The sequence below is a fragment of the Pantherophis guttatus genome, chromosome 1 (genome assembly GCF_059756535.1).
Source record: "Pantherophis guttatus breed Tessera chromosome 1, ASM5975653v1, whole genome shotgun sequence".
NCBI classification, from domain to species: Eukaryota; Metazoa; Chordata; class Lepidosauria; order Squamata; family Colubridae; genus Pantherophis; species Pantherophis guttatus.
The window spans coordinates 314334611-314354000 of NC_142063.1; the positions used below are offsets into that span (position 1 = coordinate 314334611).

General features: G+C 40.3%; 1 pseudogene; it reads left to right on the forward strand.

The window, feature by feature from the left end:
• The first annotated feature begins 475 nt into the window (after positions 1–475).
• On the forward strand, positions 476–1522 carry LOC148116937 (uncharacterized; annotated as a pseudogene).
• The last annotated feature ends 17868 nt before the right edge of the window (positions 1523–19390 follow it).

Below are 19390 nucleotides of genomic sequence, written 5' to 3' on the forward strand. Positions count from 1 at the left end.
TACATCTGGAGAGCATGAAATTAGTCAATGCTTCTTTAGATCACTGTTTCTAATCAGAGTACACAATACTGAGATAAATTAGTCAATAATTTGAACTGGCACCATGTATCTAGATTCTAACTGTATTTAGTGTAAGGCAGCACAGGAGATACTTGAGTGTACTCATATTTACTCATATTTTCTGTTATGTATATAGTTTTAGCGGGAGATTTAAAAGACAATGGGTCAATTGTGATTGGTCAGCTCCCTGGCCAGCAAGGTATATAAAGGGAGCTGTGTTACTGTAACCTTTGCTGAAGTTCACACTATATTAAAGAGCTGTTGTCACGCACTACCTTGCTTCTGCCTCCTCAATCGCCCAACTTAACATTGGCGATGAAGGTGGGATAGAGGCAACAAGAAGCAAGCTGAGAAAGAGCTGACAATGACGGATTCAGCCAGGCGGACGAGCCCCATACAGAGCAGGACTACCATGATGTCTGCATATGTACCGCCAACTCCTTTTGACCCAGCCAGAGAGAAGTGGGGGTCATCCATGGCTCGGTTCGAATGCTTCCTAGAGGCCAGCAATTTACAGGGCCTCTCCGACAACAGGAAGCGAGTGCTATTCCTGAGCCACTGTGGACCGGAGGTTTTCGACATGGCTGAGTCGCTATCGGAACCAACCCCAGTCCAGACAATATCGTGGCAGGCCTTGCAAGCTTCGCTGAAGGCCCACTACGCCCCGATACCATCCAAGTTCATACAGAGGGATGAGTTCCGGCAACGACTGCAGCAAGAAGGAGAACCGATCAGCACTTACATGGCCGCCCTGCGCAAGGCAGCGATGCACTGCGAGTACCGAGACCTCGATGATGTGCTCCTAGAGCAACTAATCTGCAGCGTGAGAGATATTCGCCGACAGAGAAGACTGCTCGCCAGGTCCAGTCTCACACTACACATCGCCCTTGATGAGGCAAGGGCCCACTAATCATCAACCAAGGTTGCAGAAACCCTCCAATGGCCAGCACCATCGCAAGCGATGCCAAGGTCAGCACCGGTGCACGGTGAGGCAACCCAGACAGACAGCGAGGAAGAGTCCGACGGAGATGTCTTCCAAATGGAACGGCACAGATGGGAGCAGAAAGAATGCTGGGAGAACTGTGCAAGCTGCGGAGGTTCCCACCAACGGCAGACTTGCAAGTTCAAGGATGCCATTTGCAGACACTGTGACAAAAAGGGACATCTAGCAAGGGTCTGCCAGGCAAGTCTACTATCCAACAACAAGCCAAGGAGCAGAGCCAGCCAATCAGAGCAGGCATGGCATAAGAGGGCCAACAAAGTTGGTGATTCAAAAAAGGGTGCAAACTTCCGGAATCACGAGACCTGCAGCACCAGAGTTGGCCAAGCCAGCATGACCATCGAAAAGAAGGTCCACACCATAGTGGGAATAGAGGGGAGCCCTTGTGAAATGGAGATTGATACTGGGTCATCCCTATCCATCATGTCCTGGGCCACCTTGAAAGCACGATACCCATTTTAAAAAAGAGCCAACTACAGCACCAGCGGATACAACTGCAGGACTACCAAGGAAACCGCATCCCCGTGGAAGGAGTTGGCATGTTCCAGGTCAAGTATGGAGAGCACCGGAAGAAGCTTCCCCTCACTGTGGTCAGCAAACGACTACCCAGCCACTGGGGCTGGACTGGTTTAAGGTCCTTGGAATGGGATTCACCAGAGTCCACAGCGCAAGCGTCAAGCCAGCCAGGAGCAGCAGCAGCCTGAGGGATGACCTGATAAAGGAGTTCCAGGATGTGTTCAACGATTGGCTGGGCAAGTACATGGGGACCCCTATCTCTTTTAATCTTGACCCCAATGTAGCCCCAATCCGACTTAAGGCTAGACAAGTGCCCTTTGCACTAAAGCCTAAGATTGACTTGGAACTGGACAAACTAATTAAACAGGGGCTGTTAGTCCCAGTAGACCACGCCAAATGGGAGACCCCCATCGTGACACCCATCAAGCCTGAAGGGTTTGTGCACATCTGCACGGACTACAAATGCACGATTAATAAGGCTCTCCAGCAGAGCGCTTACCCTGTCCCAATCGTGCATCATTTACTCCATTCTCTGGGTCTTGACAAGATCTTTGCAAAAATTGATCTTGTGAAGGTGTACCAGCAACTACTGGTAGATGGCACTACCACAGAGGCACAGACTATCGTAACTCACAGAGATGCCTTCAAATGCACTAGGCTACAATTCGAAGGTAGCATAGTCCCCGGCTTGTTCCAAAGTACGATGGAACACCTACTAAAAGGACTTCCAGGGGTAGTTCCCTACCTTGACAATGTCCTTATCAGTGCCACAGATGAAAAACAACTAGGGGACCGACTGAGGCTAGTGTTGGAGAAATTCAGAATTGCTGGCCTCCGGGTCAAACGGACAAAATGCATGATAGCAGTCCCCTCTGTCAAGTTCCTGGGGTACCGGGTGGACGGAACGGGCATTCACTCCACCGAAAGCAAGATTAGGGCTATCAAAAATGTGCCAACCCCCAAGAACAAGTCGGAGCTACAAGCCTTTCTGGGTCTCCTTAACTTTTATGCCATTGTTCTGCCCCAGCTCTGGATTCCCGAGGATATAGACACACACCAATGGTCCTTATCAAATTTATTAAGTAGCAAGAATAAACCAAAGTCCAGCAAAGGTTGGCAATCAGCCCAGAAAACAAGATAAGACATTTCCAAAAATTCTCTGTTGATAATTACAAGTTGTTTCTAGCAAGAAACTTACTAATGGCGTGTGATTTAAATAGGCTAAGGGAGTGGCCACTTATCCTCAAGCCTTACTCTCGAGGAGACCTCTTCCTCCTGAGTAGCCCTGCGTGCTCGAGCATTGAGAAGAGGCTCCTCCACTTCGCTCTCTCCACTTGAAGGAGCCTCTGGAGGTTCTGAAGGCCCTGACTGAGTCTCTGCCTCTGGCACCACATCCTCTTCAGCCTCCTCACTGTCCGACGTGAGTGCCGGCTGTGCAGGCTGCTGGTGTGACACACCAGCCTCCTCCTCGTCGGGATCAGCCACGATCCGCACAGGCCACTGGCAGGCCACAACAGCCATCTTCCTGAGAGACAAGGCAATGGTAGCTGAACCCCTACACCGACTATTGGCAAAAAAATGCAACCTGGGTTTTGGGAAAGACTGAGGCTGCTGCTTTTGCTGCCATGAAAATACTGTTGTCCGCGGACAGTTTCCTCATCAGTACAATGTGACACTTTTGCTTGTACTAGTCTGTGACGCATCCCTCTTTGGAGTAGGGGCTGTCCCGAGCCACAGACTACCGAATGGACTAGAGGCACCCATCACTTTCTATTCCCGCACCCTGTCCAGTGCTGAGCAGAACTACAGCCAGCTGGACAGAGAGGCCCTGGCAGCCATCTCGGGAGTAAAGAAATTCCACTAATACCTGTTTGGGCAGAATTTCGAACTTGTCACGGACCACTGGTCGCTGTTGGGCCTCCTGGCTGGGGATTGGCCCAGCCCCGCTGCCTTGTCTCCACGGATGACTCGCTGGACTATCTTTCTAGCAGCATATTCCTACCATCTTGTCCACCGGCCTGGACTGAGTTTGGGGCACGCCGATGCCCTCAGCTGATGCTCGCTACCGGACATCTTAGATGACCCCACTCCGGGGGCACCAGTCCTACTCATTGACACTTTGGATTCAGGACCTCTCACTTCTGCCGAAGTGGCGGGGATGGCCAGGAAAGACTGAAGGCGGGGAATTTAAATCGTTTGCATCCAGGAGGAACAAATTGTCTATGCAAGGGGGGTGTTTACTGTGGGGCGATCATGTCGTTGTTCCCTTATGCTTAAGGGAAAAGGTTTTGCACATGTTACATGATGGCCACCCCAGGATCGTAAGGATGAAGGGGATAGCTAGGAGTTATGTTTGGTGGCCATGAATGGATGATGACATCACCGAGTGGGTGGGGAAATGTCAACCCTGCCAAGAGTCCAGGCCAGATCCCCCCAGAGCACCAGTCAGGGAATGGGAACGACCCCAGAGTCCCTGGTCTAGGATCCACATAGATCCACATAGACCCATTTCACGACCAAACATTCCTAATGATCGTCAATGCCTATTCAAAATGGCTCGAGATCATCCTAATGCAGTCCATGACTCCAAAGCTGTAATCAAGGTGCTTTGGAAACTCTTTGCCACCCACAGATTGCCTGATACACTCGTATCGGATAACGGGCCCCAATTCACTGCCACCCAGTTCAAGGGTTACCTGGCAGAGTTGGGCATTAGACATGCACTCTCTGCACCTTTTCATCCAGCCAGTAATGGACTGGCTGAAAGATTTGTGAGAATGGCCAAAGAGGCACTCTCATGGTTAGATGCTGGGGATTGGCAGGCCAGGGTAGATAAGTTCCTGGCTGTCCAGCATGCCACACCATGCACAGCGACAGGGCATAGCCCAGCCGAGCTCCTGTTGGGCAGGAAGCTGCGGTGCATTCTTGACCAATTACACCCCAACTATTCCCCAGACGTGTTCAAGGAGGTGGACAAGAGGTTGAGGGAATTCCAGATAGGGACACCAGTGTTCGCCAGAAATTACATGAATGGGCCCCTATGGGTAGCTGGGACGATTTCGGATAACACAGGTCCCAAGTCATACACCATAGACATGAGAGATGGGAGGATCTGGCGAAGGCACATTGATCAACTCCGGAGAAGGTTGGCCACCGAACCAGAACCGCAACCCCAAAGTCCAAGCCCTAACTTCCAAACTTTTCCTACAACAGCTAGCTCAAGCCCGATGAGATCCGGGGACTTATCTGGGAACTCCGGTGTCCAGCGCCGCCCCAGCGAGATGCTTCGCCCAGCCAAGGAAAGCAACCCCCCCCCCCGAAATAATCCAGGAGGTTCCATTGGTGGAGCTGGGAGAAACAAAAGGTTCCTCCGACCAGCTCGATGCCACGCCTCAGACTGAACTGTGCAGGTCAACCAGGCATAGGGAACGCCCTGGTCACCTGCATGATTTTGTATGCAAATGTACACCCTAAGTGCCTTCTGGGAGGGGAAGGGTGTTATGTATATAGTTTTGGCGGGAGATTTAAAAGACAATGGGTCAATTGTGATTGGTCAGCTCCCTGGGTGGCAAGGTATATAAAGGGAGCTGTGTTACTGTAACCTTTGCTGAAGTTCACACTATATTAAAGAGCTGTTGTCACGCACTACCTTGCTTCTGCTCTTCAATTGCCCAGCTTAACATTTTCCTTAGGTCAGAAACAAGAAAAGTAAGGTCATTTAAGATGACTTCTTTTATTGGACCAGCACCATTTACTTAGTGGCTCTGGGGGGAAAGAAGGTACATGGGAAGAAGTGCAGGACACTGAAGCAATCGGCTTTACAACAGGAGACTGAAAATAAGTGGCCTGATAGGAGGAGTAAAATATATAGTCTAATCAACCAATGTCAAAGAACAAAGTAAATTGTTGGGGTCCAATTTATAGCAGTGGGATGCTTGATTCAGACTGCATGTACTTAAACATAAAAGCATCAACTGAGAACTATAGATGTAGGGTTTAATGATAGCAGCAGAACAAAAAGAAAATAAAGGAAAAGATACCCTCCCTCAAACAACAAGGAGGCTATGTGACATACATTAAAGATAATTATTACTTGTTAAGAGATAACCACCCATAGTCTTTATTAAGATCACAAAATAACCATGTTGGCTGTGTTAATGAGCCACAATTCAGCAGCCACATGTTTGGTGCTGTAAACTTATTTTCTTTCTTATTTGGGAGTATTCTAAGGTCAGAAGTAGAATAATAGAGGGCTGGATGTGTTTGGTTATGTGTATGTACAGTATATGAGTTCTCAGTGTCCACATCAGGATCATCTTATGTTAGCACTGATCTGTTTGGTCTTTTCTTGTGAAAAGACAAATATTTTTGTAAAGAAGGATGATGCCTGTGAAAAGGCACTGATAGCAAGGGACAACCAAGATGACATTAGACAAGGAGATCTTTTGAACGGAAATATAATTAATTACATCAGATGTGTGCTTTTTCTTTCAGGAGTTCTCTGAGGATCTCACAACATTTATTATAACTACAAGACTATAGTTTTTAAAAATATGTTTTCTAGAGGGGAGAATGGATCATGAAGAAAGATACAGGGAAAGGAAGGGAGGGATTGAGGAAACAAGGAAGACAATGTAATAATATACTGAACAACTAAACAAACACAGGAAAAAATAAACAAAACATTACACTTGCTTGAAAAAGATTGACTTTCTCTAAATATGAGTCAAAGATATAGAAAGTCAAACTGATGTGAAGGACAATAGGAGCAAATGCCTCTAAGATATCTGGTTTTGCTCTTTCTGTTCTCCAGCTCTCCCTTGAAGATACATGAAGACACATGAATGTGCTACTGAAAGCCAGCTGCATCAGAAACAGGAATGGACTATGTTGCTTTCTCCCTTCTGGTTATCAAAAATATGCAGGTTGACCAATATTACATATCTGCTGATGGTGAATCAGAAGATAGAAATAAACTTTGGGTTGAAACCAATAGCTGGAATTCATGTTTCTTCTAAATAACTTGTATAAACTGGGGGAGGCTATTATGTAATGAGAAGATTTCTCCCTGTCCTCCTACTCTTTATGCTTTTATTATAGTGCTTTATGCAGCTTTTCCTTCCTTTACTTGGGAAGAGCCTCATTTAACAGCTATGTTCCTCTGGTCCTGTTCTTTTATTGTTTCCTTTCCCACATCTCTATGTTTATTGCTGTTCCCTTTGCTGCTCATACTTTAGTCTTTGCTATAGCAACATCTGCAGGTGAAGGCAAAGCTCACCCCACTCCCCACATGCTTTGCAGGAGTTGAAGAGGCAAGTAATCACTTGACAAGTGGTGAAGTGCTATTTCTCTGCTTCCCATGATCAAATTGCTGCTTCTGACCTGCCCAACCACCCCCCAGTCTGCACAGGTGTGTAACCTGCATCTATGAGCATCAGGGAAAAGTTCTGTTGATTTTTTTTTTTAATGCTGCTGTTGGCTCATATCACACCTCCTGTCTACTCTGATTTCACACATAGTCACAAAAATTCATCAGGAGCATAACAGAAAATGGTATAATTTCAGCTTAGTTTCTGCTCTTCTGCTAATATCACGCAATAGAGTAAGGTAAGCCAAACTATTTAGGATTTCCAGAATTTCTATTTTCAATTAAACTCCACAAGTTTCTAGCTTAAGTTTGTTACTGGATATTCATCTGCACAATTTATACAGATTATGTGATTTAGTTTTATTTAGTGCAAAGCAGTGGTGGGTTGTCCCCAGTTCGGACTGGTTCTATAGAACCGGTAGTAAAACCAGCAGGAGGCTCCACCCCCGACCCCGATGTCATCAGGAAGCTTCTGCATGTGCAGCCCTGTTGCGAACTGTAAGTAGAACCCACCCCTGGTGCAAGGATGTACAACTTTGCAGATGGGGAAGACCATTCAGATAAGAATTAGCTTGGCATGTATTGATCTTTAGACTGGTACAGAAACACCCATTATCATGGTACTGACCTTAAGGGCCATTTTGATTTTGGCAGCAGGAGAGACAAGTGCTTTCTAACTGAGATCTTCTTTATACAGTCCAGAAGTCTGAACCATAGATCAGCTTGAATGCCAACAATAGCACTGGGGATGGAGAGACAGAGAACTTTGCTGTTTTACAATGTAATCCTTCCTGTATCTGTCATCTGCTCCTTGGGCTAATTTTGAACATAGATTTAACACTTCTTTAAAGATTTAACACTTCTTCTTCTTCTTTTAATTATGGGGCCAAACATATATATATATCTTTTTAAATTGTTTTTAATGTTTGTATCTATGTTTTTTACTTTGGCTGTACACCGCCCTGAGTCCTTCGGGAGAAGGGCAGTATATAAATTTGATAATAAATAAATAAACAAACAAACAAACAAACAAACAAACACTCTTCTGGAATAGCGTTAAATATGGGTTCTGTTCTTTTGAACACAGGATTAGTTCTCCTTTTGAAGTAGTGCAAACCCCTATTTCAAAGAAGTCTAACTAGTCACCAAAGACAACTGACAGGCTCCTTTTGAACAGACCTGTAGAAAACCTTAGAACAAAAACCAGAATACACAGTTGAACCTACCAGTCTAACTAGCCTCATCCCACATTAAGAAGAGCAATTGGTAACTACAAAACTATAAAATTCCGTGTTGGCTGACAAATTCTGGGAAGAAAGGAAAGCAACACCAGATTAATCCACCAGTCCTTCTCCTTAATGTACAAAAATTGATGGACATCTGGTTTGGTATTGTTCCGGTGGCAAGGAAGCAATTACCAGAGCACAATTGTGCATATTTCTGCCAGATGAAAAACAATCTCTTTTTAAAATTTAAGAGAAAGCACTTCTTTAGGTGCTGATGGAAGACAGTAACAGAATGGCCTCTGGAGTCTTCTTTTTAATCCAGAGTATCCATTGACAATATATTTACCTCCAGATATTTTACCACACAATGACTTGTTTGATGGTGTATATTAAGCTCAAAAGAGGTTGTTCATTGCTTTTTCTGGTTTTGCAAGTTGTGCGAACTCCATCATTGTTGACCGTAAAGTCATAATTTAGAACTTACGTGTTACTAAATACTAGCCAATTGTGGCTTACTCAGCAAAGTTCTGAAGAAGAATATCCTCAGAAAAAAGGATCAATGTGCTGAAAAGATTTCTTGTATTGTTGCAAAAAGCTAGTAAGTTTTTGATACTCTAGGAAGGAAAGAAATAGCCAACCAAGCAAAGCAGATCATGAGAATTTCAATATTTCAGTATATTCAATTTAATAAAAAAATATTTGTAGGGTTGTGAAGGACAGATGATGAGGCCATTTTGTCCAAGCTTAACTATTTTATTCAACACAAACATTTCACCATGCCCACTAAAAAGTCTAACATTTCTTCAAGCTCCGTTGTGATTCCATATATCTATAAGTGAAATTAGCATACACTGCTTTTCCCCCTGCTTGATAATTGCTTAATTTTTCATTTTGGTAGGTTTTCATTGATGCAAATGGATAGATTTGTGTTTTTTTTTTATGTTTTAAAAATGCTACATTTCCACTTTTTAAGGACATAGAGGGAAAAAAAGAAAGAAGGAAATCAGAACCAAAACCTGTAATTATGTTTGTGACAGCAAGCTAATTGCATGCCACACTGAAAGCTAGCCCAGTGGGGGAAATAATTTTACCCAATTATGGAAAGTTTTAATAAAAGACTTATATGTAAAGTTTTGCATTTTTAATGCATTCTGTAGGCACTTGAGTGCCATTTTGCCTGTTCTTTTGCTTATCATTAAAATTGTGTGAGAAAGGGACGTGAATAAAACTGCATGAGAAAGGAGGAACTTACTCTGCTTGAATTGATTGGCAAAAATATTGCTCTTTGTGCACATGCATACACACACACACACACAAATGAGAAACCATTTCATGGATTTTAATGTCTGCCCTTTAATCATAACATTCATGTGTATTTAATGTTATTTCTCCTTACTTATTGAAACCACACATTTCAATGTGTAACACAGCCAAACTTACTTTTTATTTTTTAAAAAAATTAAAGTTCAGTGAGACATTTTAAATTTCGGTGCAATATTTTTAAACACCTTCACTTAAAAGTGTGTAAATGAATGTGTGAATGGGTATGTCTACATACCCATAGACATATACCTACAAGTATAAATAATATATGTAGGAATAAAATTAACAGGGTGTTCAATGTATCCAATGTGGTTTAGTGTTATGTATGAACTAAGACAACTTGATTTCAAGGGCATCAGGATGGGGAAAGCTGTTATAATGTTTTTCAGAGTGTTCATCATGTAGATTTGAAAAATATTTTGACCCGAGAATATTCCAGTCTTGAAACAATCATTCCTGCAATAAGAAATAGTAACTTGCCTCCTTCCTTCCTTCCTTCCTTCCTTCCTTCCTTCCTTCCTTCCTTCCTTCCTTCCTTCCTTCCTTCCTTCCTTCCTTCCTCCTTCCCTCCCTCCCTCCCTCCGTAAAACAAATAACAAAAGAACAAATATAGTTTCTTTTGCTGGGTGTGCCAGCCTCTCCACACACAGAGACCTAAGAATGCAAAACCTATTGCTTGTCTTGGTACCAGAAAATGATCAGAGGAGATTTTTAAAACATCAAAATATTAATTAAACCTCATAGAGAAATATGCTATTGGAAAGCATATTAAAGAAATAATATTTCCCTATTAACTGCTTGCTGAATAAACCAGTTGTTTTATTTGAATTGTGCAAAACCTCTGTCTGTTCTGTACCTTTTGGATAACAGCTTCTAATATAAATTTTGGAATAAGTCAGAGCAAAGCGCTATGTTCACCTGCCTTCCTATGAAGATTTATGTTTTATTTTTAAAGATGCGTAACTTACAAACAATCTCATTAGCCAAATTTTCTTACATTTGGATGCCAGATAGCATTTAGAATGGATAACAACTGATGTGCTTCTGTGGGCCTGAGATGAAAAACAAGGAAATGCCACTAGATTCAGACTTGTATTGTTTCATTTGGCCAAACACATGGCACATTTATATATTTGTTTCAACAGAACATTTAAGCCAAATTCTGATGGAATACTTGATGTGTTGTTGTTTGTTCTGGCTCAAAATATTCTTTGTGTTGTGTATATCTCTAATCTCAGTTCTGAACTCTGATTCATTTGTTCTGGCTTTAATCCTCAGCCTGATAGCTGGCTTTACTTCCCTAGCATTAAATCCCAGGTCTGGTTCTTAGATCCTATTTCCATTTTGATTAATGCCTTATGCAGCTCTGATACCAGGCTGTAAAGCTACTGAGTCAGTTATCATGTATATATAGCTACTATATGATTAGTTATTTTCATTCTTTTCTTTTACTGTAAGGTTTTCAATGAAATTCACAGTTTGTTATATTGTTGTGATATGCTTCATGTTGCTGGATAGTGAGGGGGGAGGGAGGGAGGGAGAGAGAGAGAGAGAGAGATGGTGTTTCCCAAGTTTTATGTTTTCAATAACACTGAGCAATTATCAATAATAATTATTAGTAGTAGTAAACACTATACCCTTTAGGAAATTTAACTTATCAATTCATGGAATATAGAATGATAGCTACCAGCTTTGATTGGGTTAAAGGACTAATCAAATAGACTTTATCTGTGAACAGTCAAATACTTTAATAACTAAATGAAGTTTTCTCATGCAATATATCTGAATTCTTTTTCTTGAATTCCAGTTTTTGTTCTCTAAGAGTTAGAAAAGGCCTTTATAATCTGCTCATAGATTTTCCAAAAAACTTCCGACTGAACAATTTTTCTTCTGGTTGATTTCTGTTCCAGCTCTTAGAAAAATGTGCTTTGGCTTCTCCGGAAGCTGTTCAGATACCCCACCTGGGAAGATATCTTTCAGTTCACTTTAAATTTTGCTTTGAGCAGAGTTTCAACAGTAAGTTGAGACAGCCAGAAACTTCAGCCTGAAGGCAACATTCTTAGCTTGAATGTTCTTGTGTTCCTAGTCTTTTAAAATAAGTTTATTCCCCAAGGTAAATAAATCCTCTAAACTGCTTGGAAATTCTGTTCCTCTGCTCTCCCGTACAATGACTTTCTGGGCAGATTACCTGTTTCTGCCTTCCGACTGTAGCTATTTATATATATATTTATATTAAAACAGAAAAGCAACCAGTGCAGTGCAATTGGCAAAAGCAACTGTGTGGCAAACATTCTCAAACAAGGTTTCAGGTGAAGATTGGTTTTTAATGTCGTTTTCATAATCTGATTCTTCCCCCCTCCCCAACCCCCAGATAGAAGGTTTTAAATGTGGCACAGTGAAGGGGTGGGTCAGGGAGGGGTTAGGCATATGCACACTGAGTTTGTCTCTATAGCCGGCAAGGTTTTAACTCCCTTTTAGACAAATGTGATTTATTATTGTTGCTCTTGTTGTTGTTGCATTGTTTTTCAGCTCACACGTTGGCAGAAAGCTTCCAGATTGATGTCAGTCAAAATAATTTTTAAAAAAATTAAAAAATCAAAAAGGGCATGGGGGAAGTGAATGGGAGAGGCCAAACAAAGTACATGTGAGACAAGAAGCAGAGAAGGCAAAGCTACCTGATAACTAATACAAAACTAAGAACAACAAACCAATTTACCATAAGCTTTCAAACAAGGACATCTACAGCCTGACAGGGGGATAATTCACAGAGAGAGAGAGAGGGAGAAGGGAAGAAAGAGAGAGAGGGAAGAGGGTGAAAAGCTTCATCTAGCAATCACTGCACCGAGTCCTGGAAAGAGCTCTGGGAAGTGGTCACAGGTGATTGTCATGTGTGATAATTATTATTACTGTACACCTGCTCCTCCGCACTAATTAACTTTGGATATGCAAATCAACCCTATTGCATCATGCCCCTGTTCTCCTCCCCTACAGATAAGAAGATGTTCAGCTGCTGGGTTTAATTAGGATAATGAACGGCAGGCCCACTGTGGCTTGGCAGGGGAGGAAAGGGAGGGGAGCTTGTGGCTGACCTTTTCTCCCCAAACGGTGACATTTTCTATAGCTCCAGAGCACTCTGAGTCACTCCTGTGGCTGGGACGTTGATAGGAGCGGATTGATGAGGTGTCATTAGAAAAGAGATGCTTCGGCCCCGGTGTTTGCTGGGAGCATACAGCAGGTGTTCTGACAAGGACACGAGGCTAACACCGGAAGATACCGAACAATTCTCTGGGTTCAGTAAAGTCAGCCATGCCAGAGTTTCCTTCAGAAAGCAAAACAAGATTGTTTTCCAGGCTCACCAGGGCTACAAAGACTGTCCTTTACCTTCCATTTGGAGTTCTTCTTTGCCTGCTGCCCACAGATTACAACTTCATACCCCTCCTCTTATTCACCATTATTTGCTGGTGGATAGACACAAAGGCAAATAACATCAAGGATTTTCTTTCCCCTAAGGGTTTATTTGTTCTTTCAGTTCCTGGGACAACATGGCGGTAGAAGACAACAGTTCCTGGGGCAATGTGGAGATAGAAGACAGACAAACAATACAGAAAAATGAGTGTGTGTACTGGTATATGGTATTTTTTTTTTTGCCACTAATGTACCAAATTCAACTACTATTGAAAAAGAATGAAGTGCAGTTGCAGAAACTCTGTCTCCTTCCTTTACATCCAGAATTCCAGACCCAGTGGTTTCATGTTGCTAAGCAGGTGCAAATTGGTTCTAACTGGAATTATCAATTTGCTTCAGATCAGTTCAATCCAATGTGACTGTTCAATCAGTGCAGAAAATCAGTTTACAGTTTGTAGAAATAATCAGTGAGACAGAAAAATAAAATAAACTGGATTCAGAGATTCAATTTTTTTTGTGTAGCCTCAGATTTTGTAAACTCTTTATGGAATTTTTCTTTCAAATAGAAATTTGAAAGATTATCCAAACACTCTGCATCTTCTAATAGATACAGTACTTGGGAACTTGAATTATGTTTGTACTGCATGCAGTCTGACTCTATAGATGTTTTATCAGGGGGAGGCACTACTGTGTTCACTGCTGCTTTAGGTTTTGAGTGTTTGAGAATTTCATTCTTTGTGAATATGGATGTGAATTGGTCAGATTCATATTAACATAGAATTCAGGATCTATTTGAATTCTGCAAGTCAGTTTAAAACAAAACTTAAAATGTAAGAATATAGATATTTTAGTACAGCACAGAATTAGAAATATATAGAAATGCATGAGAAGAGCAAATCTGAAAACACATAGTGAATTACAATTTTTCATTTAGATAAATTAAGTGCACATAACTATATGTCCAAAACTACTCCTAATGTCCACTAGATCTTGCCTATCTGACTTTTTTTTTTCTTCCATTCTTTTAAAGATGAAAAGCTGTCTACTAAAAGCCTCTGGGCTCACAAAAGCATTCTTAAAAATAATTTTAAAAAATAACATGAGAAATGTTTGTGACATCATAATACTTTCTATTTTCCTGTGCAAAAATTAAATTATAATCAGAACTACAATATTAGCTTAATTAGAATCCATAGCAAGAGTAAAAATGACCAAAGTGTTGCCTGGAATATAGATTCTAATAATATTCTGCAGTGCTGTGTTAACATTATATCAGAATATACCATAGTTTTAAAACTGGTAGATTGATCTCATTTAAAACTGATAAAACTGAACATAAAAGTTTGATACAGATTTTGTTTGAGTAAGTTAATTAACTTCTAGAAAATATCAGAATTACTAAATTGGATACTTGCCGATTTTGATCTAGAGAAGATAGGATAATAATATTATTTCTATTACGCTCATGATTTATTACAATGTTACCACAAGTTGTCCATGCCTTTTTGGGATAAGAGATTTAAGAATTGCTAATTGTCAGAGATTATGGGAGATATTATCCAAAACACCCGAGAGACAGCAGCCTATATATGTTGAAATAATAATAATAATAATAATAATAATAATAATAATAATAATAATAATAATAATAATGTACAGCAACAAATTGCAGCTTCCTGCAATAACACCAGCGGAACTGCAAAAAACTGCACTATTTGGAACATCGTATATCTTAAGAAGGTACTTAGTTGATACCTAGGATGCTGGCAACAACCTGTATCAACCATTAGCACCAGTCAATGGTATTTGTGATGCATTTTTGAATGTTCAGTTGACTGAATTTCATGTTTAATGAATGAAGTTAATAATAATAATAATAATAATAATAATAATAATAATAATAATAATAATAATAATGCCAAGATAAGGCAAGGCAAGACAGGAAAAAGGATGTATCTGTTTTCTTGTTTGTTTTGAGTGTTTCCAGTTCCCCTAAGAGTTCCCATTTCTTGTTTTGAGTTTACACATTTATTAAAACTGTTTTTCTATTATGTATAGTTAAAACAGGCTCATTTGAATTTAAAATTCAGATACAAGCCAATAAAACTGATATAGCATAACAGCAGTGGCAATGCTGTTGTGTCTGTTTCTCTCTTCTTTCTCTAATTATTTGCTTGAATATAACCATCTGTGCATTAGACACTTTCTGTACCTCCCATTTTCAAAGTGTGGCTTGATGAAGTCATAAAATAATGCTCTTTTCTTGTTCTTTTGAAAACAAGGTAAGAGGGGAACAGGGAGAGAAAACTTTCTGCTATGTTAAAACAGCAGTTGCTTAATAACCTTGAAAATATAACAGGATTCCTACCTCCATTCCATTAATAAAAGATTTAAAAAGTAGCACCTAATTACACATTGTCTACATTATCATGATTTTTTAAAAAAAGAGTTGGTAAGGACATGGATCTAGAATTAGCACCATAGTTCTACTTCCAAGATTCTGGAGAATCCATTTCTCAATATGATCCTTTCCAAACATGCACCTAGCTGGGAAATCTGAAATCTCAACATGTAAAATAGCAATAGCAATAGCACTTAGACTTATATACCACTTCATAGTGCTTTTACAGCCCTCTCTAAGCGGCTTACAGAGTCAGCCTATTGCCCCCAACAATCTGGGTCCTCACTTTACCAACCTTGGAAGGATGGAAGACCTTGAGACAACCTTGAGCCTGGTGAGATTCGAACTGCTAAATTGCAGGCAGTCAGCAGTTGGCAGAATTAGCCTACAATACCACATTCAGTGGTGGGATTCAAAAAATTTTTTACTACTGGTTCTGTGGGCGTGGCGGGCGTGGCATGGCTTGGTGGGTGTGGCTTGGTGGGCATGGCAGGGGAGGGTTACTGTAAAACCTCCATTCCCTCCTGATCATCTGGGACTTGGGAGGCAGAGAATAGATGGGGGCGGGGCCAGTCAGAGGTGGTATTTACTAGTTCTCTGAACTACTCAAAATTTCCACCATCGTTTCTCCAGAACTGGTCAGAACCTGATGAATACCACCTCTGACCACATTCTACTGTGCCACCACGACTCTTATATCTTCTTGCCAGTTCAAGAGTAGCCTAGTAGTAGTTCAAGTTCCTATGGGAAAATAATTTTAAAAACCTATTTTCTTTCTCTGTTTATACTACGCTCCTACTTATCATCTAAAAAGAACAATATTCTTGGCTGGGTACATAACAATCAACTCAAAGTTTCACAGATGTTTCATCTTTAGCATAGAAAAATAATTAAACATCCTGTACCAAATTCAAAGTCATCCATGACGTCTAGCACCACTTTAGGCATGAAAAAGTAGCATTGGTGGTGTAGTCATTAGAATGCAGTAATGCAGGCAAACTCTGCCCACAACTTGGAGTTTGATCCTGATGGGCTCAAGGTTGACTCAGCCTTCCATCCTTCCGAGATCAGTAAAATGAGGACCCAGATTGTTAGGGAGCAATATGTGGACTTTGCCCAAAAAGTGCCCAGAGAGTGCTGTAAAGCATTATGGGACAGTATATAAGTCTAAGTGTTATTGCTAAAAACTGGCTGGATGAGTTTGGGCCAGGGTTGTTGTTGAATTAAAAGTAGGAGGAGGAATATTCAGAAGGTAATGATGAGATTGGCAGAGCTAGTGTATTCATCTCTCTCAGATACTTAAGGTTCTTATTATATTAGAAAAAAATAACATTTGAAGAGAATTTGCACTGTGTGCATTTAGTCCTCCTTTTCTGTTACACTTTTGTCCCATTCTGTTACAAGGTTACACCTACTTATCAATGAAAGCAAAGTAAAATTAACTAAATATTGATGCACAAGAACCAAAGTGACTTTTCACTACATCAGGAAAAGAAGGGGTTCTATATTTTGATTTTATTTTAATATTAAGTTTACTTAACCTGTCAATCCATTCCTTCTGGATTCTTATTAACTGATAATTTCTAAAATGAATTTTGAAAGTAGAACATGTCTGTAGTTGAAACTTGAGCAATTTTTTTTAAAAAAATTCATCATTCATGCGATTGCTTCAAGACTCCTACATGTTCTTGCCAAATACAACCTTTGTAAAATCCTGCATAAAAAAAATCAAATTGCAACTAAAAGTGTAAGTTCACATTTCTTCTTTTTCTTTTCCTTTCCTGTACACTGGAATAGGAGCATTTATCAATGCAAACCGTACATGAATGCTAATGCATCAAAATGCTGTTGTGTTTTATTGATGTAGAAAGCAAACTGATAAGAAGACACTGAAAGTTATTCTGTTATAGATGTAGCACAGCCCTTTTGATGTTATCAATTCCAAATGTATTAGACTTCAATTCCTGCAATTCCAAGAGATATAAATTTCACCATGCACCATGTTCTCTGAAAAGTATGTGAGTTAAAGAGACACATGTTTGGAGATCAGTCTATGGAAGAGTGGCAAGCAAAGTATAGAAATAAAAGATAAGAATGGGGGAAAATTCAAAACATACCAATTTGACTTCAGAAGCAAAAGCAGATCATTTGGAAACGCAATATTTATTTGACGACAATTTTGTATAAGGAGACTGTCAAATACACATCTACTGAAAGTACAGAGTAGAAATGTTATGAAAATACTATCACTTTTTAAGACCCTAATATTTAGCACTGTTAAATGTAGTAAAATTATATTTTAAAATAGGAATTAATGTCAAAGCTATACTTACTCTTTTCTTTACTAATGTTCAACGATTTATCATCTTAAGAGAAAAGGGGAAGAGAGGAGTTACCTTTGGCTCAAGATATGTTATTGTCTCCAATGTTCCCAGCAGCTGAGCTCTATATTTATTTATTTATTTTTTGGGAAAAAAAGCTCAAACCAAAAGACAAAACCAACTCTCCCCTCCCCCTCCCCCCCCACATCTATTTGACTAAAGAGCTATAAGGAGACTATAAAAATTATGGATCACAGAAATAAGCAATTAGTGTTATCTTCAATTGCTTTATTGGCAGTATTCACTCGTTAGAATAGAGGCGGCCGTAAAACAGATTGCAACACACTGTATAATGGCATATGGGGTTTTACATTGTAATGGCCATTCTCTGCCAAAGTCATATTTTCATTTGACTGCATGGAACATCATCGCTGAGTTTCCAAAAACAGAAGTGGATAACTCTGTTGCTTCTCTCCTCCTTTTCCTCTTCCCTTTTGACTGTCAGGTAGCTCTTCAGGTCCTTAGCAGATGAAAAGAACATCATAACAGAAGAACAACAAAGCTCCTTGACCTTTATTAAATTGTGGAATGCCCCAGATCAACAAAATAATACAAGATAATATTTGAAAATTGACTGATTCTGAACCTATAGTTGTAGTAATCTGAATGTTCAAGGTGAGAAAAAGGAATACAGTTGACTCTTTCAGTCACCACAAATAAACCATTCATATATACCATGTATAAAAATATCTGGAGAGAAAATGCTACTCCTGTAACCTCCTTTTATAGAAGAAGAACATCGGAACTGAATATCTATCCATCTTTACCTAAAATGTCTAAAATCTACTGACTCCATTGTGATTATACAGGTACAGGCTGCATTTTTTAAAAAAATTAATACTAACTTAAGCAGCTGAAAGCTGCAGAAAGAAAGATCATGACATTTTGGTAATGGCTAGAAGGGATTGTGAATATCACCTAATGATGTTCTAGCCCAATGCAGGAATATACTACTAAGGCATCAACCATATAAGTCATAAGTTTATTTTTTCAAGCATATATAATAATATGCTGGATAGCACAAGTCGCTATCCAGCTTCTCTTACTGTATCTTCTATTGTTGATTAGCTGTTAACATTTGAACATTCTTCATGATGTCCAAGCAGAATCTGGTTGTTATTGTGGTTTTGTTGTTGTTGTTGTTGTTTTGTAATTTAAATCCATTACATTTTCTTCTGTCTTCTGGAACACACTAACTAAGTCTTCTACAGCAATTACCATATGTCTTCTCTTGTCCAACCTAAGGGTATCCTAGGTCACCTATTATTTTTCAGGGTTTTTTCTTTCCTGCCCCTCGCTAAGCTTAGTGGTTCTCCTCTGAACATTTACCAGCTTTTTTTTTTTTAATTTGATTTATATGCCGCCCTTCTCCGAAGACTCAGGGTGGCTTACAATGTGCTCAGCAATAGCCTTCATCCTTTTGTATATTTATACAAAGTCAGCTTATTGCCCCCACAAACTGGGTTCTCATTTCACCTGCCTTAGAAAGGATGGAAGGCTGAGTCAACCTTGAGCCTTGGCGAGATTCGAACCCTGCAGTAATTGCAGGCAGCTGGTCTTAATAACCAGCTTAATAACAGGGTGCCTTAAACCCCTGTACTACCAAGGCTCTTTGTGAGTGTTCTACATAAGATATGATGTACACAACTGTGAGCTTGTGAGTGTTCTACATAAGATATGATGTACACAACTGGATGAAATATTTTGAAA